The 20,000-nt window shown below is 45.2% G+C and overlaps 1 protein-coding gene across 3 annotated transcripts in view; it reads left to right on the top strand.

Moving 5' to 3' along the window:
- Positions 1-20,000, top strand: part of LOC110515721 (neuroligin-3) — a 450,353-nt gene that overhangs the window by 10,549 nt on the left and 419,804 nt on the right. The gene's annotated exons all lie outside the window — the stretch shown is intronic.

Raw genomic sequence — 20,000 nt, 5'->3', positions numbered from 1 at the left:
GTCTGTGGAGCCACTCATAGCCTACATTCTGTTGTGTATTTGTGGAGCCACTCATAGCCTACATTCTGTTGTGTATCTGTGGAGCCACTCATAGCCTACATTCTGTTGTGTATCTGTGGAGCCACTCATAGCCTACATTCTGTTGTGTATCTGTGGAGCCACTCATAGCCTACATTCTGTTGTGTATCTGTGGAGCCACTCATAGCCTACATTCTGTTGTGTATCTGTGGAGCCACTCATAGCCTACATCCTGTTGTGTATCTGTGGAGACACTCATAGCCTACATTCTGTTGTGTATCTGTGGAGCCACTCATAGCCTACATTCTGTTGTGTATTTGTGGAGCCACTCATAGCCTACATTCTGTTGTGTATCTGTGGAGCCACTCATAGCCTACATTCTGTTGTGTATCTGTGGAGCCACTCATAGCCTACATTCTGTTGTGTATCTGTGGAGCCACTCATAGCCTACATTCTGTTGTGTATCTGTGGAGCCACTCATAGCCTACATTCTGTTGTGTATCTGTGGAGCCACTCATAGCCTACATCCTGTTGTGTATCCGTGGAGCCACTCATAGCCTACATTCTGTTGTGTATCTGTGGAGCCACTCATAGCCTACATTCTGTTGTGTATCTGTGGAGCCACTCATAGCCTACATCCTGTTGTGTATCTGTGGAGACACTCATAGCCTACATTCTGTTGTGTGTCTGTGGAGCCACTCATAGCCTACATTCTGTTGTGTATCTGTGGAGACACTCATAGCCTACATTCTGTTGTGTATCTGTGGAGCCACTCATAGCCTACATTCTATTGTGTGACTGTGGAGCCACTCATAGCCTACATTCTGTTGTGTATCTGTGGAGCCACTCATAGCCTACATTCTGTTGTGTATCTGTGGAGACACTCATAGCCTACATTCTGTTGTGTATCTGTGGAGCCACTCATAGCCTACATTCTGTTGTGTATCTGTGGAGCCACTCATAGCCTACATTATGTTGTGTATCTGTGGAGCCACTCATAGCCTACATTATGTTGTGTATCTGTGGAGACACTCATAGCCTACATTCTGTTGTGTATCTGTGGAGACACTCATAGCCTACATTATGTTGTGTATCTGTGGAGGTACTCATAGCCTACATTCTGTTGTGTATCTGTGGAGGTACTCATAGCCTACATTCTGTTGTGTATCTGTGGAGGTACTCATAGCCTACATTCTGTTGTGTATCTGTGGAGACACTCATAGTCTACATTCTGTTGTGTATCTGTGGAGACACTCATAGCCTCCATTCTGTTGTGTGTCTGTGGAGCCACTCATAGCCTACATTATGTTGTGTATCTGTGGAGGTACTCATAGCCTACATTCTGTTGTGTATCTGTGGAGCCAATCATAGCCTCCATTCTGTTGTGTATCTGTGGAGGTACTCATAGCCTACATTCTGTTGTGTATCTGTGGAGGTACTCATAGCCTACATTCTGTTGTGTATCTGTGGAGGTACTCATAGCCTACATTCTGTTGTGTATCTGTGGAGGTACTCATAGCCTACATTCTGTTGTGTATCTGTGGAGACACTCATAGCCTCAATTCTGTTGTGTATCTGTGGAGGTACTCATAGCCTACATTCTGTTGTGTATCTGTGGAGGTACTCATAGCCTACATTCTGTTGTGTATCTGTGGAGCCACTCATAGCCTACATTCTGTTGTGTATCTGTGGAGACACTCATAGCCTACATTCTGTTGTGTATCTGTGGAGCCACTCATAGCCTACATTCTGTTGTGTATCTGTGGAGACACTCATAGCCTACATCCTGTTGTGTATCTGTGGAGGTACTCATAGCCTACATCCTGTTGTGTATCTGTTTAGGTACTCATAGCCTACATTCTGTTGTGTATCTGTGGAGCCACTCATAGCCTAGATTCTGTTGTGTATCTGTGGAGCCACTCATAGCCTACATCCTGTTGTGTATCTGAGGAGCCACTGATAGCCTCCGTTCTGTATGTGATAGTATTAGAAGCAGGTAGAACTCTTCTCAGGGTCTATAAGATCAGCTAATGTTACACAGAGTACAGGCATTAGAGAAACTATTCAAACCAGACTTTTGTAACTGCACTTGCGTTTTGTCTTGTGTTTTTGTCTTGTTTCCCTTCTAGATGTCATGTTTTTCTGTATCATTATAATTCGTTTTCATTCTGGAGTGGGCTGACGTTACAGCTTCACACGCCTAGCGAAAGACCATGTTCAGACATTAACATCAAAATGCACGAGCAACAGAGGCTTGTCGGGTTACATCCCAGATGGCACCCTATTCCCGGTATAGTGCACTACTTCCCTAAGGGGCTCTGGTCAAAAGTAGTGTACTACTTCCCTATGAGGCTCTGGTCAATAGTAGTGCACTACTTCCCTATGAGGCTCTGGTCAATAGTAGTGCACTACTTCCCTATGGGGCTCTGGTCAATAGTAGTGCACTACTTCCCTATGGGGCTCTGGTCAATAGTAGTGCACTACTTCCCTATGGGGTTCTGGTCAATAGTAGTGCACTACTTCCCTATGGGGCTCTGGTCAATAGTAGTGTACTACTTCCCTATGAGGCTCTGGTCAATAGTAGTGCACTACTTCCCTATGAGGCTCTGGTCAATAGTAGTGCACTACTTCCCTATGGGGCTCTGGTCAATAGTAGTGCACTGCTTCCCTATGAGGCTCTGATCAATAGTAGTGCACTACGTCCCTATAAGGCTCTGGTCAATAGTAGTGCACTACTTCCCTATAAGGCTCTGGTCAATAGTAGTGCACTACTTCCCTATGAGGCTCTGGTCAATAGTAGTGCACTACTTCCCTATGGGGTTCTGGTCAATAGTAGTGCACTACTTCCCTATGGGGTTCTGGTCAATAGTAGTGCACTACTTCCCTATGGGGTTCTGGTCAATAGTAGTGCACTACTTCCCTATGGGGTTCTGGTCAATAGTAGTGTACTACTTCCCTATGGGGTTCTGGTCAATCATAGTGCACTACTTCCCTATGGGGTTCTGGTCAATAGTAGTGCACTACTTCCCTATGGGGTTCTGGTCAATAGTAGTGTACTACTTCCCTATGGGGTTCTGGTCAATAGTAGTGCACTACTTCCCTATGGGGTTCTGGTCAATAGTAGTGCACTACTTCCCTATGGGGTTCTGGTCAATAGTAGTGCACTACTTCCCTATGGGGTTCTGGTCAATAGTAGTGCACTACTTCCCTATGGGGTTCTGGTCAATAGTAGTGCACTACTTCCCTATGGGGTTCTGGTCAATAGTAGTGCACTACTTCCCTATGGGGTTCTGGTCAATAGTAGTGCACTACTTCCCTATGGGGTTCTGGTCAATAGTAGTGCACTACTTCCCTATGGGGTTCTGGTCAATAGTAGTGCACTACTTCCCTATGGGGCTCTGGTCAATAGTAGTGCACTACTTCCCTAAGGGGCTCTGGTCAATAGTAGTGCACTACTTCCCTATGGGGTTCTGGTCAATAGTAGTGCACTACTTCCCTATGGGGTTCTGGTCAATAGTAGTGTACTACTTCCCTATGGGGTTCTGGTCAATAGTAGTGCACTACTTCCCTATGGGGTTCTGGTCAATAGTAGTGCACTACATAGGGAACAGGTAGCGGTGTGAGGCGCAGGCCCAGACAGACAGGCATACAAAGGGCTGTACTGTGTCCCTCAGCCCCTGTCATGTACACTGTGTATGGGTCTGTGTGAAGTTTAGAGGTGACAGATGGTGATGGATGATGCTGTGGTGTCACAGCTGTGTGTTAACCTCATAATGCTGACAGATTACACATTTCAATATTTTAAAACTCACAGAGAGCACATGCTTATGGAGAGAGGGAGAGAGAGGGAGAGAGAGAGAGAGAGAGAGAGCTCTGTCTCTCTCTGTCTCTCTCTCTCTCTCTCTCGCTGTCTCACACTCTCATCTCTCTCTCTGTCTGTCACTGTCTCTGTCTCTCTGTCTCTCTCTGTCTCTCTCTCTGTCTCTGTGTCTCTGTGTCTCTGTCTCTCTCTCTCTCTCTCTCTCTCTCTCTCTCTCTCTCTCTCTCTCTCTCTCTCTCACTGTCTCACACTCTCTCTCTCTGTCACTGTCTCTCTCTCTGTCACTGTCTCTCTCTCTGTCACTGTCTCTCTGTCACTGTCTCTCTCTCTCTGTCACTGTCTCTGTCACTGTCTCTCTCTCTCTCTCTCTCTGTCTCTCTCTCTTTCTGTACCCTCTCTCTCTCTCTCGCTGCCTCACACTCTCTCTGTCTCTCTCTCTCGCTGTCTCGCACTCTCTCTCTGTTACCGTCTCTCTCTCTGTCACTTTCTCTCTCTCTCTCTCTCTGTCTCTCAATTAAATTCAATTCAAGGGCTTTATTGGCATGGGAAACATGTGTTAACATTGCCAAAGCAAGTGAGGTAGATAATATATAAAGTGAATATATAAAGTGAAATAAACAAAACAAATGAACAGTAAACATTACACATACAGAAGTTTCAAAACAATAAAGACATTACAAATGTCATATTATATATATACAGTGTTTTAACAATGTACAAATGGTTAAAGGACACAAGATAAAATAAATAAGCATAAATATGGGTTGTATTTACAATGGTGTTTGTTCTTCACTGGTTGCCCTTTTCTCGTGGCAACGGGTCACAAATCTTGCTGCTGTGATGGCACACTGTGGGGTTTGTTTTCGAATTCTTTGTGGATCAGTGTAATCTGAGGGAAATATGTGTCTCTAATATGGTCATACATTGGACAGGAAGTTAGGAAGTGCAGCTCAGTTTCCACCTCATTTTGTGGGCAGTGTGCACTCACATAGCCTGTCTTCTCTTGAGAGCCATGTCTGCCTACGGCGGCCTTTCTCAATAGCAAGGCTATGCTCATAGTCAAAGCATTCCTTAATTTTGGGTCAGTCACAGTGGTCAGGTATTCTGCCGCTGTGTACTCTTTGTTTAGGGCCAAATAGCATTCTAGTTTGCTCTGTTTTTTGTTAATTCTTTCCAATGTGTCAAGTAAATATATTTCTTGTTTTCTCATGATTTGGTTGGGTCTAATTGTGCTGCTGTCCTGGGGCTGTGTTTGTGTCTGTGAACAGAGCCCCAGGACCAGCTTGCTTAGGGGACTCTTCTCCAGGTTCATCGCTCTGTACTCTCTCTCTCGCGCTGTCACTCTATCTCTCTTGCTGTTGCTCTTTCTCTCTTGCTATCGCTCTCTCTCTCTTTCTATTGCTCTCTCTCTTGCTATCGCTCTCTCTCTCTTGCTATCGCGCTCTCTCTCTTGCTATCGCGCTCTCTCTCTTGCTATCGCTCTCTCTCTTGCTATCGCTCTCTCTCGCTTGCTACCGCTCTCTCTCGCTTGCCAACGCTCTCTCTCTTTTGCTATTGCTCTCTCTCTCTTTCTATTGCTCTCTCTCTTTCTATTGCTCTCTCTCTTGCTATCGCGCTCTCTCTCTTGCTATCGCGCTCTCTCTCTTGCTATTGCTCTCTCTCTTGCTATCAATCTCTCTCTCTCTTGCTATTGCTCTCTCTCTCTCTTGCTATTGCTCTCTCTCTCTTGCTATCGCTCTCTCTCTCTTGCTCTCGCTCTCTCTCTTGCTGTCTCGCGCTCTCTCTCACTGTCTCGCGCTCTCTCTCTCACTGTCTCACACTCTCTTTCTCGTGCTGTCGCTCTCTCTCTCTTACTATCAAAATTCAAATTCAAATTCAAGCTGCTTTATTGGCATGAAAAACATTGTGTCAATATTGCCAAAGCAACAATTTATACAATATACATTGTAAAAAAATTATAAATGATAGCAAATAATAATATAAAATGGTTGTAAATAATAATACAAAATTAAATACAAAAATAATAACAATAAAATGGTAACAGTCAATAGTAGAAATGTAATAAATATAAAATCAAATTATGGAAAATGAAACTATAACTAACTTATAACTAAATAACGGTCATCTTCTTCTTTATATCAGTACTACAACTACAATCATCATTACTATGACTACTACTACCATCACTAAACTGTTATCACTACCATTACCACCCACATTTGGAATGATAAACAGCAATAAAAATAGTAATAACAATAATAGTAATAATAAGTAAGTTCCTGTTTACTATGCAGATGTTATTATTCAGCTATCGCTCTGTCCCTCTTGCTGTCTCTCTCTCTCTCTCTCTCGCGCTGTCACTCTCTCTCTCTCTCACGCTCTCTCTCTTGCTGTCTCGCGCTCTCTATCTCGCTGTCTCGCTCTCTCTCTCACTATCGCTCTCTCTCTCGCGCTGTTGCTCTCTCTCTGTTGCTATCGCTCTCTCTCTCTTGCTATCGCTCTCTCTTTCTTGCTATCGCTCTCTCTTTCTTGCTATCGCTCTCTCTCTCTTGCTATCGCTCTCTCTCTCTTGCTGTCGCTCTCTCTCTTGCTGTCTCGCGCTCTCTCTCTCGCTGTCTCGCGCGCTCTCTCTCTTGCTATCGCTCTCTCTCTCTTGCCAACGCTCTCTCTTGCTATCGCTATCGCTCTCTCTCTTGCTATCGCTCTCTCTCTTGCTGTCGCTCTCTCTCTTGCTATCGCTCTCTCACTCTTGCTATCGCTCTCTCTCTCTTGCTATTGTTCTCTCTCTCTTGCTATCCCTCTCTCTCTCTTGCTGTCGCGCTCTCTCTTGCTGTCTCGCTCTCTCTCTTGCCAACGCTCTCTCTCTTGCTATCGCTATCGCTCTCTCTCTTGCTATCGCTCTCTCTCTTGCTGTCGCTCTCTCTCTTGCTATCGCTCTCTCTCTCTTGCTATCGCTCTCTCACTCTTGCTATCGCTCTCTCTCTCTTGCTATTGCTCTCTCTCTCTTGCTATCGCTCTCTCTCTCTTGCTGTCGCGCTCTCTCTCTCTTGCTGTCTCGCGCTCTCTCTCGCGCTGTCGCTCTCTCTCTTGCTGTCGCTCTGTCTCTCTTGCTGTCGCTCTCTCTTGCGCTGTCACTCTCCCTCTCTTGCAAACGCTCTCTCTCTCTTGCTGTCGCTCTCTCTCTCTCTGTCGCTATCGCTCTCTCTCTCTTGCTGTCTCGCGCTTTCTCTCTCGCACTGTCACTCTCTCTCTCTCTCTTGCTGTCGCTCTCTCTCTCTCTTGCTATTGCTCTCTCTCTCTTGCTATTGCTCTCTCTCTCTTGCTGTCGCTCTCTCTCTCTTGCTGTCTCGCGCTCTCTCTCGCGCTGTCGCTCTCTCTCTTGCTGTTGATCTGTCTCTCTTGCTATCGCTCTCTCACTCTTGCTATCGCTCTCTCTCTCTTGCTATTGCTCTCTCTCTCTTGCTATCCCTCTCTCTCTCTTGCTGTCGTTCTCTCTTGCTGTCTCGCGCTCTCTCTCGCGCTGTCGCTCTCTCTCTTGCCAACGCTCTCTCTCTTGCTATCGCTATCGCTCTCTCTCTTGCTATCGCTCTCTCTCTTGCTGTCGCTCTCTCTCTTGCTATCGCTCTCTCTCTCTTGCTATCGCTCTCTCACTCTTGCTATCGCTCTCTCTCTCTTGCTATTGCTCTCTCTCTCTTGCTATCGCTCTCTCTCTCTTGCTGTCGCGCTCTCTCTCTCTTGCTGTCTCGCGCTCTCTCTCGCGCTGTCGCTCTCTCTCTTGCTGTCGCTCTGTCTCTCTTGCTGTCGCTCTCTCTCGCGCTGTCACTCTCCCTCTCTTGCAAACGCTCTCTCTCTCTTGCTGTCGCTCTCTCTCTCTCTGTCGCTATCTCTCTCTTGCTGTCTCGCGCTTTCTCTCTCGCACTGTCACTCTCTCTCTCTCTCTTGCTGTCGCTCTCTCTCTCTTGCTATTGCTCTCTCTCTCTTGCTATTGCTCTCTCTCTCTTGCTGTCGCTCTCTCTCTCTTGCTGTCTCGCGCTCTCTCTCGCGCTGTCGCTCTCTCTCTTGCTGTTGATCTGTCTCTCTTGCTGTCGCTCTCTCTCGCGCTGTCGCTCTCTCTCTTGCTGTTGATCTGTCTCTCTTGCTATCGCTCTCTCACTCTTGCTATCGCTCTCTCTCTCTTGCTATTGCTCTCTCTCTCTTGCTATCCCTCTCTCTTGCTGTCGCTCTCTCTTGCTGTCTCGCGCTCTCTCTCGCGCTGTCGCTCTCTCTCTTGCCAACGCTCTCTCTCTTGCTATCGCTATCGCTCTCTCTCTTGCTATCGCTCTCTCTCTTGCTGTCGCTCTCTCTCTTGCTATCGCTCTCTCTCTCTTGCTATCGCTCTCTCACTCTTGCAATCGCTCTCTCTCTCTTGCTATTGCTCTCTCTCTCTTGCTATCGCTCTCTCTCTCTTGCTGTCGCTCTCTCTCTCTTGCTGTCTCGCGCTCTCTCTCGCGCTGTCGCTCCCTCTCTTGATGTCGCTCTGTCTCTCTTGCTGTCGCTCTCTCTCGCGCTGTCACTCTCCCTCTCTTGCAAACGCTCTCTCTCTCTTGCTGTCGCTCTCTCTCTCTGTCGCTATCGCTCTCTCTCTCTTGCTGTCTCGCGCTCTCTCTCTCGCACTGTCGCTCTCTCTCTCTCTCTTGCTATCGCTCTCTCTCTCTTTGCTATCGCTCTCTCTCTTGCTATCGCTCTCTCACTCTTGCTATCGCTCTCTCTCTCTTGCTATCGCTCTCTCTCTCGCTATCGCTCTCTCTCTCTTGCTGTCGCTCTCTCTCTCGCTGTCTCGCACTCTCTTTTTCTCACACTGTCTCGAGCTCTCTCTGTCGCGCGCGCTGTCTCACCATCTCGCTGTCTCACCATCTCGCTGTCTCACGCTCTCTCTCGCAGTGCATGCTGGGAGTTTTTTTGAGTTTAAGTGTTTGGTGTGGAGGCTTCTGTCCTTCTCTCTCTCTCGCAGTGCATGCTGGGCGTTTTTTGGAGTTTGAGTGTTTGGTGTGTAGGCTTCTGTCCTTCTTTCAAATGCAATTTTCTATGGTTGGGGGTTAATGCACTATTTGTTTTAGCGGTATAGAAAGGTTTTTTCAAAGTTAGGGTGGAAGAGGACAGAGTTAGTTTCCTGGGGTTTGGATGGTGTGGTTTTCGAGATGGCTTCTCAGCCTAGCGCGGAGTAGATGCTGTCAATACAGCATGGATTCAGGTGTGTTCCTGAGAATGGAGTTAAGGTGGAGGAGGTTCTGCTCGCGGTCGGTGAACAGGTAGGAGCTGAATTTGTACATTCTGCTTCTAGAATGAAAGAAGCTGTGGTTGTTTTCATAAAAAGAGCAAATTTGGTTGGTAGGCTAATTGCTAGTGGAATATTTGAAAGGGGTGTGTTGGTGCCAATTTCGCCTCTTTCTACCCCTTCACCCCTTCAGGTGGTAGTTGCAAATTTGGTAAGTTTGCTAGCGATTTTCGTGTACTGTCAGCAGGTTTTCAGGTAGATGTCGTTAAGCACGTTGTTTCGTTGTTTCATTCCGGAGGCAAGTGTTTCTGAATAACAATGATCAGCAGCTAAATGTGCATCTTAAAGTAAGGCATGGGAGGGGCTCTACGCAGGGTTTGCCAGCACATATAGTCTACAATGTTTTGAGTGTGGGGATTTGGGTCTTAAGAGCTTTGCTTGCCCACATAAAGGCCAAAGGGGGAATTTAATTTATTTTTTTACATTTTTATTTTATTTCACCTTGATGACTTAATAACGAACCAGTGCAAAATGTCTGTAAGCTCCACTTAATTTTTTAAAATGTTTTTATTTCACTTTTATTTAACCAGGTAAACTAATTGAGAACAACTTCTCATTTACAACTGCGACCTGGACAAGATAAAGCAAAGCAGTGCGACACAAACAACAACACAGATTTACACATGGAATAAACAAGCGTACAGTCAATAACACAATAGAAAAAAAGGAAAGTGTGCAAATGGAGTAAGGAGGTAAGGCCATAAATAGGCCATAATAGGCCATAATAGGCCATAATAGGCCATAAATAGGCCATAATAGCGAAGTAATTACAGTTTAGCAAATGAACACTGGAGTGATAGATGAGCAGATGATGATGAGCAGATGAGGGTGTGTAAGTAGTGATACTGGTGTGCAAAAGAGCAGAATCGTAAATAAAAACAATGTGTGGATGAGGTCAGATTGGATGGGCTATTTACAGATGGGCTATGTACAGCTGCAGCGATCGGTTAGCTGCTCATATACAGTGCCTTGCGAAAGTATTCGGCCCCCTTGAACTTTGCGACCTTTTGCCACATTTCAGGCTTCAAACATAAAGATATAAAACTGTATTTTTTTGTGAAGAATCAACAACAAGTGGGACACAATCATGAAGTGGAACGACATTTATTGGATATTTCAAACTTTTTTAACAAATCAAAAACTGAAAAATTGGGCGTGCAAAATTATTCAGCCCCCTTAAGTTAATACTTTGTAGCGCCACCTTTTGCTGCGATTACAGCTGTAAGTCGCTTGGGGTATGTCTCTATCAGTTTTGCACATCGAGAGACTGAATTTTTTTCCCATTCCTCCTTGCAAAACAGCTCAAGCTCAGTGAGGTTGGATGGAGAGCATTTGTGAACAGCAGTTTTCAGTTCTTTCCACAGATTCTCGATTGGATTCAGGTCTGGACTTTGACTTGGCCATTATAACACCTGGATATGTTTATTTTTGAACCATTCCATTGTAGATTTTGCTTTATGTTTTGGATCATTGTCTTGTTGGAAGACAAATCTCCGTCCCAGTCTCAGGTCTTTTGCAGACTCCATCAGGTTTTCTTCCAGAATGGTCCTGTATTTGGCTCCATCCATCTTCCCATCAATTTTAACCATCTTCCCTGTCCCTGCTGAAGAAAAGCAGGCCCAAACCATGATGCTGCCACCACCATGTTTGACAGTGGGTATGGTGTGTTCAGGGTGATGAGCTGTGTTGCTTTTACGCCAAAATTGTTTGCATTGTTGCCAAAAAGTTCAATTTTGGTTTCATCTGACCAGAGAACCTTCCACATGTTTGGTGTGTCTCCCAGGTGGCTTGTGGCAAACTTTAAATGACACTTTTTATGGATATCTTTAAGAAATGGCTTTCTTCTTGCCACTCTTCCATAAAGGCCAGATTTGTGCAATATACGACTGATTGTTGTCCTATGGACAGAGTCTCCCACCTCAGCTGTAGATCTCTGCAGTTCATCCAGAGTGATCATGGGCCTCTTGGCTGCATCTCTGATCAGTCTTCTCCTTGTATGAGCTGAAAGTTTAGAGGGACGGCTAGGTCTTGGTAGATTTGCAGTGGTCTGATACTCCTTCCATTTCAATATTATCACTTGCACAGTGCTCCTTGGGATGTTTAAAGCTTGGGAAATCTTTTTGTATCCAAATCCGGCTTTAAACTTCTTCACAACAGTATCTCGGACCTGCCTGGTGTGTTCCTTGTTCTTCATGATGCTCTCTGCGCTTTTAACGGACCTCTGAGACTATCACAGTGCATGTGCATTTATACGGAGACTTGATTACACACAGGTGGAATGTATTTATCATCATTAGTCATTTAGGTCAACATTGGATCATTCAGAGATCCTCACTGAACTTCTGGAGAGAGTTTGCTGCACTGAAAGTGAACAGGCTGAATAATTTTGCACGCCCAATTTTTCAGTTTTTGATTTGTTAAAAAAGTTTGAAATATCCAATAAATGTCGTTCCACTTCATGATTGTGTCCCACTTGTTGTTGATTCTTCACAAAAAAATACAGTTTTATATCTTTATGTTTGAAGCCTGAAATGTGGCAAAAGGTCGCAAAGTTCAAGGGGGCCGAATACTTTCGCAAGGCACTGTAGCTCATGTTTAAAGGTAGTGAGGGAGATATAAGTCTCCAGCTTGAGCGATTTCTTTGGAATTCGTTTCAGTCATTGGCAGCAGAGAACTGGAAGGAAAGGCGGCCAAAGGAGGTGTTAGCTTTGGCCAGTGAGATATACCTGCTGGAGCGCGTGCTACGGGTGGGTGTTGTTATCGTTACCAGTGAGCTGAGATAAGGCGGAGCTTTACCTAGCATAGACTTACATGTGACCTGGAGCCAGTGGGTCTGGCGACGAATATGTAGCGAGGGCCAGCCGAGTAGAGCATACAGGTCGCAGTGGTGGGTGGTATAAGGGGCTTTGGTGACAAAACGGATGGCACTGTGATAGACTGCATCTAGTTTGCTGAGTAGAGTATTGGAAGCTATTTTGTAAATGACATCGCCGAAGTCGAGGATCGGTAGGACAGTCAGTTCTACGAGGGTATGTTTGGCGGCGTGAGTGAAGGAGGCTTTGTTGCGAAATAGGAAGCCGATTATAGATTTCATTTTGGATTGGAGATGTTTAATATGAGTCTCAGTTTAATTACAGTCTAGCCAGACACCTAGGTATTTGTAGTTGTCCATATATTCTAAGTCAAAACCGTCCAGAGTAGTGATGCTAGTCGGGCTGGCGGGTGTGGGCAGCGAGCGGTTGAAGAGCATGCTTTTGGTTTTACTAATGTTTAAGAGCAGTTGGAGGCCACAGAAGGAGAGTTGAATGGCAATGAAGCTTGTCTGGAGGTTGGTTAACACAGTGTCCAAAGAGGGGCCAGATGTATACAGAATGATGTCGTCTGCGTAGAGGTGGATCAGAGACTCACCTGCAGCAAGAAAGACATTGTTGATATATACAGGGAAAAGAGATGGCCTGAACCCTATGGTACCCCCATAGAGACTGCCAGAGGTCCGGACAACAGGCCCTTCGATTTGACACACTGAACTCTGTCTGAGAAGTAGTTGGTGAACCAGGTGAGGCAGTCATTTGAGAAACCAAGACTGTTGTCTCTGCCAATATGGATACGGTGATTGACAGAGCCGAATGCCTTGGCCAGGTCGATGAAGACTTCTGCATAGCACTGTCTTTTATCGATGGTGGTTATGATATCGTTTAGACTGCAAAGGCTGGGCCTAGTCATGCCAGGGATGGTGGTGTAGATGAGGCTGGGCCTAGTTATGCCAGAGATGGTGGTGTAGATGAGGCTGGGGATAATCATGCTATGGATGGTGGTGTAGATGAGGCTGGGCCTAGTCATGCTATGGAGGGTGGTGTAGATGAGACTGGGTCTAGTCAGGCTATGGATGGTGTTGTAGATGAGGCTGGGTCTAGTCATGCTATGGATGGTGGTGTAGATGATGCTGGGTCTAGTCATGCTATGGATGGTGGTGTAGATGACGCTGGGTCTAGTCAGGCTAGAGATGTTGGAGTAGATGAGGCTGGGCCTAGTCATGCTATGGATGGTGGTGTAGATGAGGCTGGGCCTAGTCAGGCTAGAGATGTTGGGGTAGATGAGGCTGGGCCTAGTCATGCTATGGAGGGTGGTGTAGATGAGACTGGGTCTAGTCAGGCTATGGATGGTGTTGTAGATGAGGCTGGGTCTAGTCATGCTATGGATGGTGGTGTAGATGATGCTGGGTCTAGTCATGCTATGGATGGTGGTGTAGATGACGCTGGGTCTAGTTAGGCTAGAGATGTTGGGGTAGATGAGGCTGGGCCTAGTCATGCTATGGATGGTGGTGTAGATGAGGCTGGGCCTAGTCAGGCTAGAGATGTTGGGGTAGATGAGGCTGGGCCTAGTCATGCTATGGAGGGTGGTGTAGATGAGACTGGGTCTAGTCAGGCTATGGAGGGTGGTGTAGATGAGGCTGGGTCTAGACATGCTATGGAGGGTGGTGTAGATGAGGCTGGGTCTAGTCAGGCTATGGATGGTGTTGTAGATGAGGCTGGGTCTAGTCATGCTATGGATGGTGGTGTAGATGATGCTGGGTCTAGTCATGCTATGGATGGTGGTGTAGATGACGCTGGGTCTAGTCAGGCTAGAGATGTTGGGGTAGATGAGGCTGGGTCTAGTCATGCTATGGAGGGTGGTGTAGATGAGGCTGGGTAGTGGGGAAGTGTAAGAGACTGAGGGGGGGGGGGGGGGGGGGGGGGGGGGGCGTCAAGCGGAAACGGAAAATGGTGGAGAGGAAACGAGGTGGGAGGGGAAGGCTGGGGTGGTCAAAGGCACCAAGAAACATTTGCCTGGTGCTGGGGGGGAGGCCCTGACCAGAGAGGAAGGGCAGGTGGTCAAGATGGGAGATGGAGATGAGGAGGAAAGTGAGTCTGAGGAAGAGGATGATGAGGAGGTTTTTTTTCAGACTCCTCTTCAATGGGTCCGGAGCTGACAGCCAGTCAAGCAGAGGGGTCAAAGTACACGGTGAGGGAACTGACAAGGTTCCTGAATGAGACCAAGAGGAAAAAAGTTCATCTTGAGGATTTTTTTCTGATCTGAGAAAGTTTGTAAGATCAGTACAAAATGCAATGAAAAATGAGGGGCACATAGTGTCCTCTCATCCAGGAAACAGTTTAGGTTGAGGAAGTGGGTCACAACAGTGAGTAAGGGTCTACCTTCAGACACTGTTTAGATGTAGAGTTTCTTTCTGGCACTGTGGATTTTTGATCTTTGCTATTGGTTTCTTTCTTTTCTGGCTTTTCTCCCACTTCTTATGGAGACTCTTCGGGTAGGATCTCTCAATATAAATGGCGCCAGAGATGCAGGAAAGAAGAGTCTGTTGTGTGATATGTAGAACAAAAAAAGTACAGGTGTTGTTTCTGCAGGATACAGCATAGTGATGTGGTGAATGATGTCGATTGGGGGCTCTGGTGGAAAGGGGCAAGTGTGTTGAGTCATGGGACAAGTTTTAGTGCAGGGGTGGCAGTCCTTTTTGCACCGGGGCTGTCTGTCAAACGTTGCTCCTCAAAGGAGGTGTGTAGGGATAGGCTGCTTGTTGTCAAAGCAGAAATTAACAACATGGGTTTTGTCTTTATAAATGTGTATGCACCTAACACAGGGAGAGAGAGAGGGGTTCTATTTGGGAGTCTTAGACAGGAACTCTCACAGGTAGTGCCTGAGGAGACGCTGGTGGTCGGCGAGGACTGGAACTGTGCAATGCATTTTACGAAAGACAGAAATGGGGAAGATCCTCATTCAGGGTCAGTGGGAGTGTTAAGGGACGTCATTAATCAGTTTGACCTAGTGGATGTTTGGAGAACTAAACATCCCAACACCAGACAGTATACATGGGTGAAGGTCTTTGGGGCTAGGGTGAGTGCAGCCCAACACAAGACAGTAATAATGGGTGAAGGTTTTTGGGGCTAGGGTGAGTGCAGCCCAACACAAGACAGTAATAATGGGTGAAGGTTTTTGGGGCTAGGGTGAGTGCAGCCCAACACAAGACAGTAATAATGGGTGAAGGTTTTTGGGGCTAGGGTGAGTGCAGCCCAACACAAGACAGTAATAATGGGTGAAGGTTTTTGGGGCTAGGGTGAGTGCAGCCCAACACAAGACAGAAATAATGGGTGAAGGGTTTTGGGGCTAGGGTGAGTGCAGCCCAACACAAGATAGTAATAATGGGTGAAGGTTTTTGGGGCTAGGGTGAGTGCAGCCCACCACAAGACAGTAATAATGGGTGAAGGTTTTTGGGGCTAGGGTGAGTGCAGCCCAACACAAGACAGTAATAATGGGTGAAGGTTTTTGGTGCTAGGGTGAGTGCAGCCCAACACAAGACAGTAATAATGGGTGAAGGTTTTTGGTGCTAGGGTGAGTGCAGCCCAACACAAGACAGTAATAATGGGTGAAGGTTTTTGGGGCTAGGGTGAGTGCAGCCCAACACAAGACAGTAATAATGGGTGAAGGTTTTTGGGGCTAGGGTGAGTGCAGCCCAACACAAGACAGTAATAATGGGTGAAGGTTTTTGGTGCTAGGGTGAGTGCAGCCCAACACAAGACAGTAATAATGGGTGAAGGTTTTTGGGGCTAGGGTGAGTGCAGCCCAACACAAGACAGTAATAATGGGTGAAAGTTTTTGGGTCTAGGGTGAGTGCAGCCCAACTTGATAGTTTTTACGTGTCCAGGAATCAGAGCAATAGGCTGTTGGAAAATACCATTCTCCCGGTGGGGTTTTTAGAACACCACATAACCATGGCTCTGCTGTCTATTTCACCAGGACCCCGGCAGGCATCCTATTGGAAGTTTAATGTAAAGCTCTTACAAGATGCCACTTTTTGCTCAGGTTTCCAGACCTTTTGGGAAAGGTTGGGGCAGCAAAGAGAGGACTATGAGTCTCTGAGTCAATGGTGGGATGTGCGGCTTTTCTGTCAACAGTATACATCTCTCTCATCCTCAGAGGCTTGGGGGAACTAGAGCGTTGTATTAGTGAGATGGAGGTAGAGATGGGGGGCAAGGCAATGTAGGCCTCCAGGCTAATTTAGCTGAATTACGTAGGGACCTGGGTAGTTTTTTCCAGGTTAAAGCAAAGGGAGCACTTGTAAGAGCTAGATTCTCCATGCTCAAGGAGATGGATGTTCCAAGCTCCTTCTTGTTTGGTTTGGAAAGACAGAGCGATGAAGCCAAGGGTATGCATTGTCCACGGCTGTCTGATGGGCGGGTGACCTCTGTGGTGGGGGAGATGCGGGAGCGAACTGTGGAGTTTTATACTGAGTTGAATAGGTTAGAGCTGTGTGATCCTATGTGTGCTCGGGTCTTGTTTGCAGAACTCCCTAAGCCCTCTCTGGCACAGAGGGATGAAATGGACATTCCTCTGTTGTCAAATGAACTGGCAGAGGCCGTAACCCAGATGTACCCCCAGTCGTGCACCGGGGGTCGATGGACTCCGATGGACTCCGATGGACCGGGGGTCGAAGGCTCTGACTCTCCTGCCCAAAAAAGGGGACTTGTGTGAACTTAGGAACTAGAGGCCTGTGGCATTGCTCTGTGCGGACTACAATATATTTTCAAGGTCCTCTATAACAGACTGAAGTACCATCTGGACTCGATTGTACATAACGACCAAACATATTGTGTACCGGGACGCCCATTCATGGACAACTTGTTCTTCATCAGGGACATGTTGGACTTGTCGAGAGGTTCTAATGTGAACTTTGGACTGGTCTCTTTAGATCAAGAGAAGACTTTTGATAGAGTGGACCATGAGTATCTGTTTAATGTGATGTTTGGGTTTGGGAAGAGTATTTTATCCTGTGTGAAGCTGTTGTATGCTGTGGCTTCATGTATGGTCAAGGTGGGAGGGGGGCTCAGTAGGCCAGTCTGGGTGAGACGGGGTATTAGACAAGGATGCCCTCTATCGGGGCAGTTATCTACATTAGCCATTGAGCCTTTTTTTGGCCTGCTACGCAGGAGACTGCAGTGTGCTGGACAGGCATGGGTGTGGTGACAGGCATAGCAGTGTCAGCGTATGCAGATGAAGTTTCTGTGATGGTCAGGGATGGGCAGGATATGAAGGCACTAGAGACTAGTCTGAAGGTGTACGAGGGAGCTTTGTCAGCTAAAGTAAACTGGGGCAAGAGCAAAGCTCTGTTATGTGGGGCATGGGGGGATAGGCCCCCTCCTCTGCTTCCAGGGGGTTTGCAGTGAAGTTGTGAAGGGCTTAAAATGTTGGGGGTGTACCTGGGCTCGGAGAGGTGGGTCAGGAAGCACTGGGAGGGGCTGTCACAGGCAGTGGTGTCAAGACTAGCCAGGTGGACGTGGCTCCTGTCCCAAGTGTTATATAGCGGGAGGGGGCTGATAATCAACAACCTGATGGCATCTTCCCTGTGGCATAAACTGGCTGTCCTCAACTCCCCTGCCTGTCTGCTTGCAGACCTGCAACACAAGCTGGTGGACTTTTTCTGGTCGGGCCATCACTGGCTGGACCCTCCACGAAAGAGCACAGGGCCTGGGGGAACTGGAGAGCAGGGTGGCTGCATTCTGACTAAAGGCGGCTCAGAGACTGCTGTACCATACTGATGTTGGCTGGAGGGAACCAGCATGCGCACTGCTGAGGAGAGCTGGCGTATTAGGGTTAAGATGAGGAACTTTAGGAGCCTAACAGGAGTGAAGGCACATCAGTGGCAGGGGATATGTGGGGCGGAGAGTATGGTAGGTTTTAGATGGAGTTTAATGATGTTAATGATGTTAATGATGTTACTGCTCTTACTGACTGATGTTACTGATGTTAATGATGTTAATGATGTTAATGATGTTAATGATGTTAATGATGTTACTGCTGTTACTGACTGATGCTACTGATGTTACTGATGTTAATGATGTTAATGATGTTAATGATGTTACTGATGTTACTGATGTTACTGATGTTACAGACTAATACTGATGTTACTGATGTTAATGATGTTAATGATGTTAATGATGTTACTGACTAATACTGATGTTACTGATGTTAATGATGTTACTGATGTTACTGATGTTACTGACTAATACTGATGTTACTGATGTTAATGATGTTAATGATGTTACTGATGTTAATGATGTTACTGATGTTACTGATGTTACTGACTAATACTGATGTTACTGATGTTAATGATGTTACTGATGTTACTGATGTTACAGACTAATACTGATGTTACTGATGTTACAGACTAATACTGATGTTAATGATGTTACTGATGTTGCTGATGTTACTGACTAATACTGATGTTACTGATGTTAATGATGTTACTGATGTTACTGCTGTTACTGACTGATGTTAATGATGTTACTGATGTTAATGATGTTACTGATGTTACTGATGTTACTGATGTTACTGACTAATACTGATGTTACTGATGTTAATGATGTTACTGATGTTAATGATGTTACTGATGTTACTGATGTTAATGATGTTACTGATGTTAATGATGTTACTGATGTTACTGATGTTAATGATGTTAATGATGTTACTGATGTTACTGATGTTACTGACTAATACTGATGTTACTGATGTTACTGACTAATACCGATGTTACTGATGTTACTGACTAATACTGATGTTACTGATGTTAATGATGTTACTGATGTTAATGATGTTACTGATGTTACTGATGTTAATGATGTTAATGATATTACTGATGTTACTGATGTTACTGACTAATACTGATGTTACTGATGTTACTGATGTTAATGATGTTACTGATGTTACTGATGTTACTGACTAATACTGATGTTACTGATGTTAATGATGTTACTGATGTTACTGATGTTAATGATGTTACTGATGTTAATGATGTTACTGCTGTTACTGATGTTACTGATGTTACTGACTAATACTGATGTTACTGATGTTAATGATGTTACTGATGTTACTGATGTTACTGACTAATGCTGATGTTACTGATGTTACTGATGTTAATGATGTTACTGATGTTAATGATGTTAATGATGTTACTGATGTTACTGATGTTACTGATGTTACTGATGTTACTGATGTTACTGATGTTACTGATGTTACTGACTGATGTTAATGATGTTACTGATGTTACTGATGTTACTGACTGATACTGATGTTACTGACTGATACTGATGTTACTGATGTTAATGATGTTAATGATGTTACTGATGTTACTGATGTTACTGATGTTACTGATGTTACTGACTGATGTTAATAATGTTACTGATGTTACTGATGTTACTGACTGATGTTAATGATGTTACTGATGTTAATGATGTTACTGACTGATGTTACTGATGTTACTGATGTTAATGATGTTACTGATGTTACTGATGTTAATGATGTTAATGATGTTACTGATGTTACTGATGTTACTGACTGATGTTACTGATGTTACTGATGTTACTGATGTTAATGATGTTACTGATGTTAATGATGTTACTGATGTTACTGATGTTACTGATGTTACTGACTGATGTTACTGATGTTAATGATGTTACTGATGTTACTGATGTTAATGATGTTAATGATGTTACTGATGTTACTGATGTTACTGATGTTACTGACTAATACTGATGTTACTGATGTTAATGATGTTACTGATGTTACTGATGTTACTGATGTTACTGATGTTACTGACTAATACTGATGTTACTGATGTTAATGATGTTACTGATGTTACTGATGTTACTGACGTTACTGATGTTACTGATGTTACTGACTAATACTGATGTTAATGATGTTACTGATGTTACTGATGTTAATGATGTTACTGATGTTACTGATGTTACTGACTAATACTGATGTTAATGATGTTAATAATGTTACTGATGTTACTGATGT

The sequence above is a fragment of the Oncorhynchus mykiss genome, chromosome 14 (assembly GCF_013265735.2).
Source record: "Oncorhynchus mykiss isolate Arlee chromosome 14, USDA_OmykA_1.1, whole genome shotgun sequence".
Taxonomy (NCBI): Eukaryota; Metazoa; Chordata; class Actinopteri; order Salmoniformes; family Salmonidae; genus Oncorhynchus; species Oncorhynchus mykiss.
Note: the sequence above shows the minus strand (reverse complement) of the source record. Positions and strands in the feature narration are given on the sequence as shown.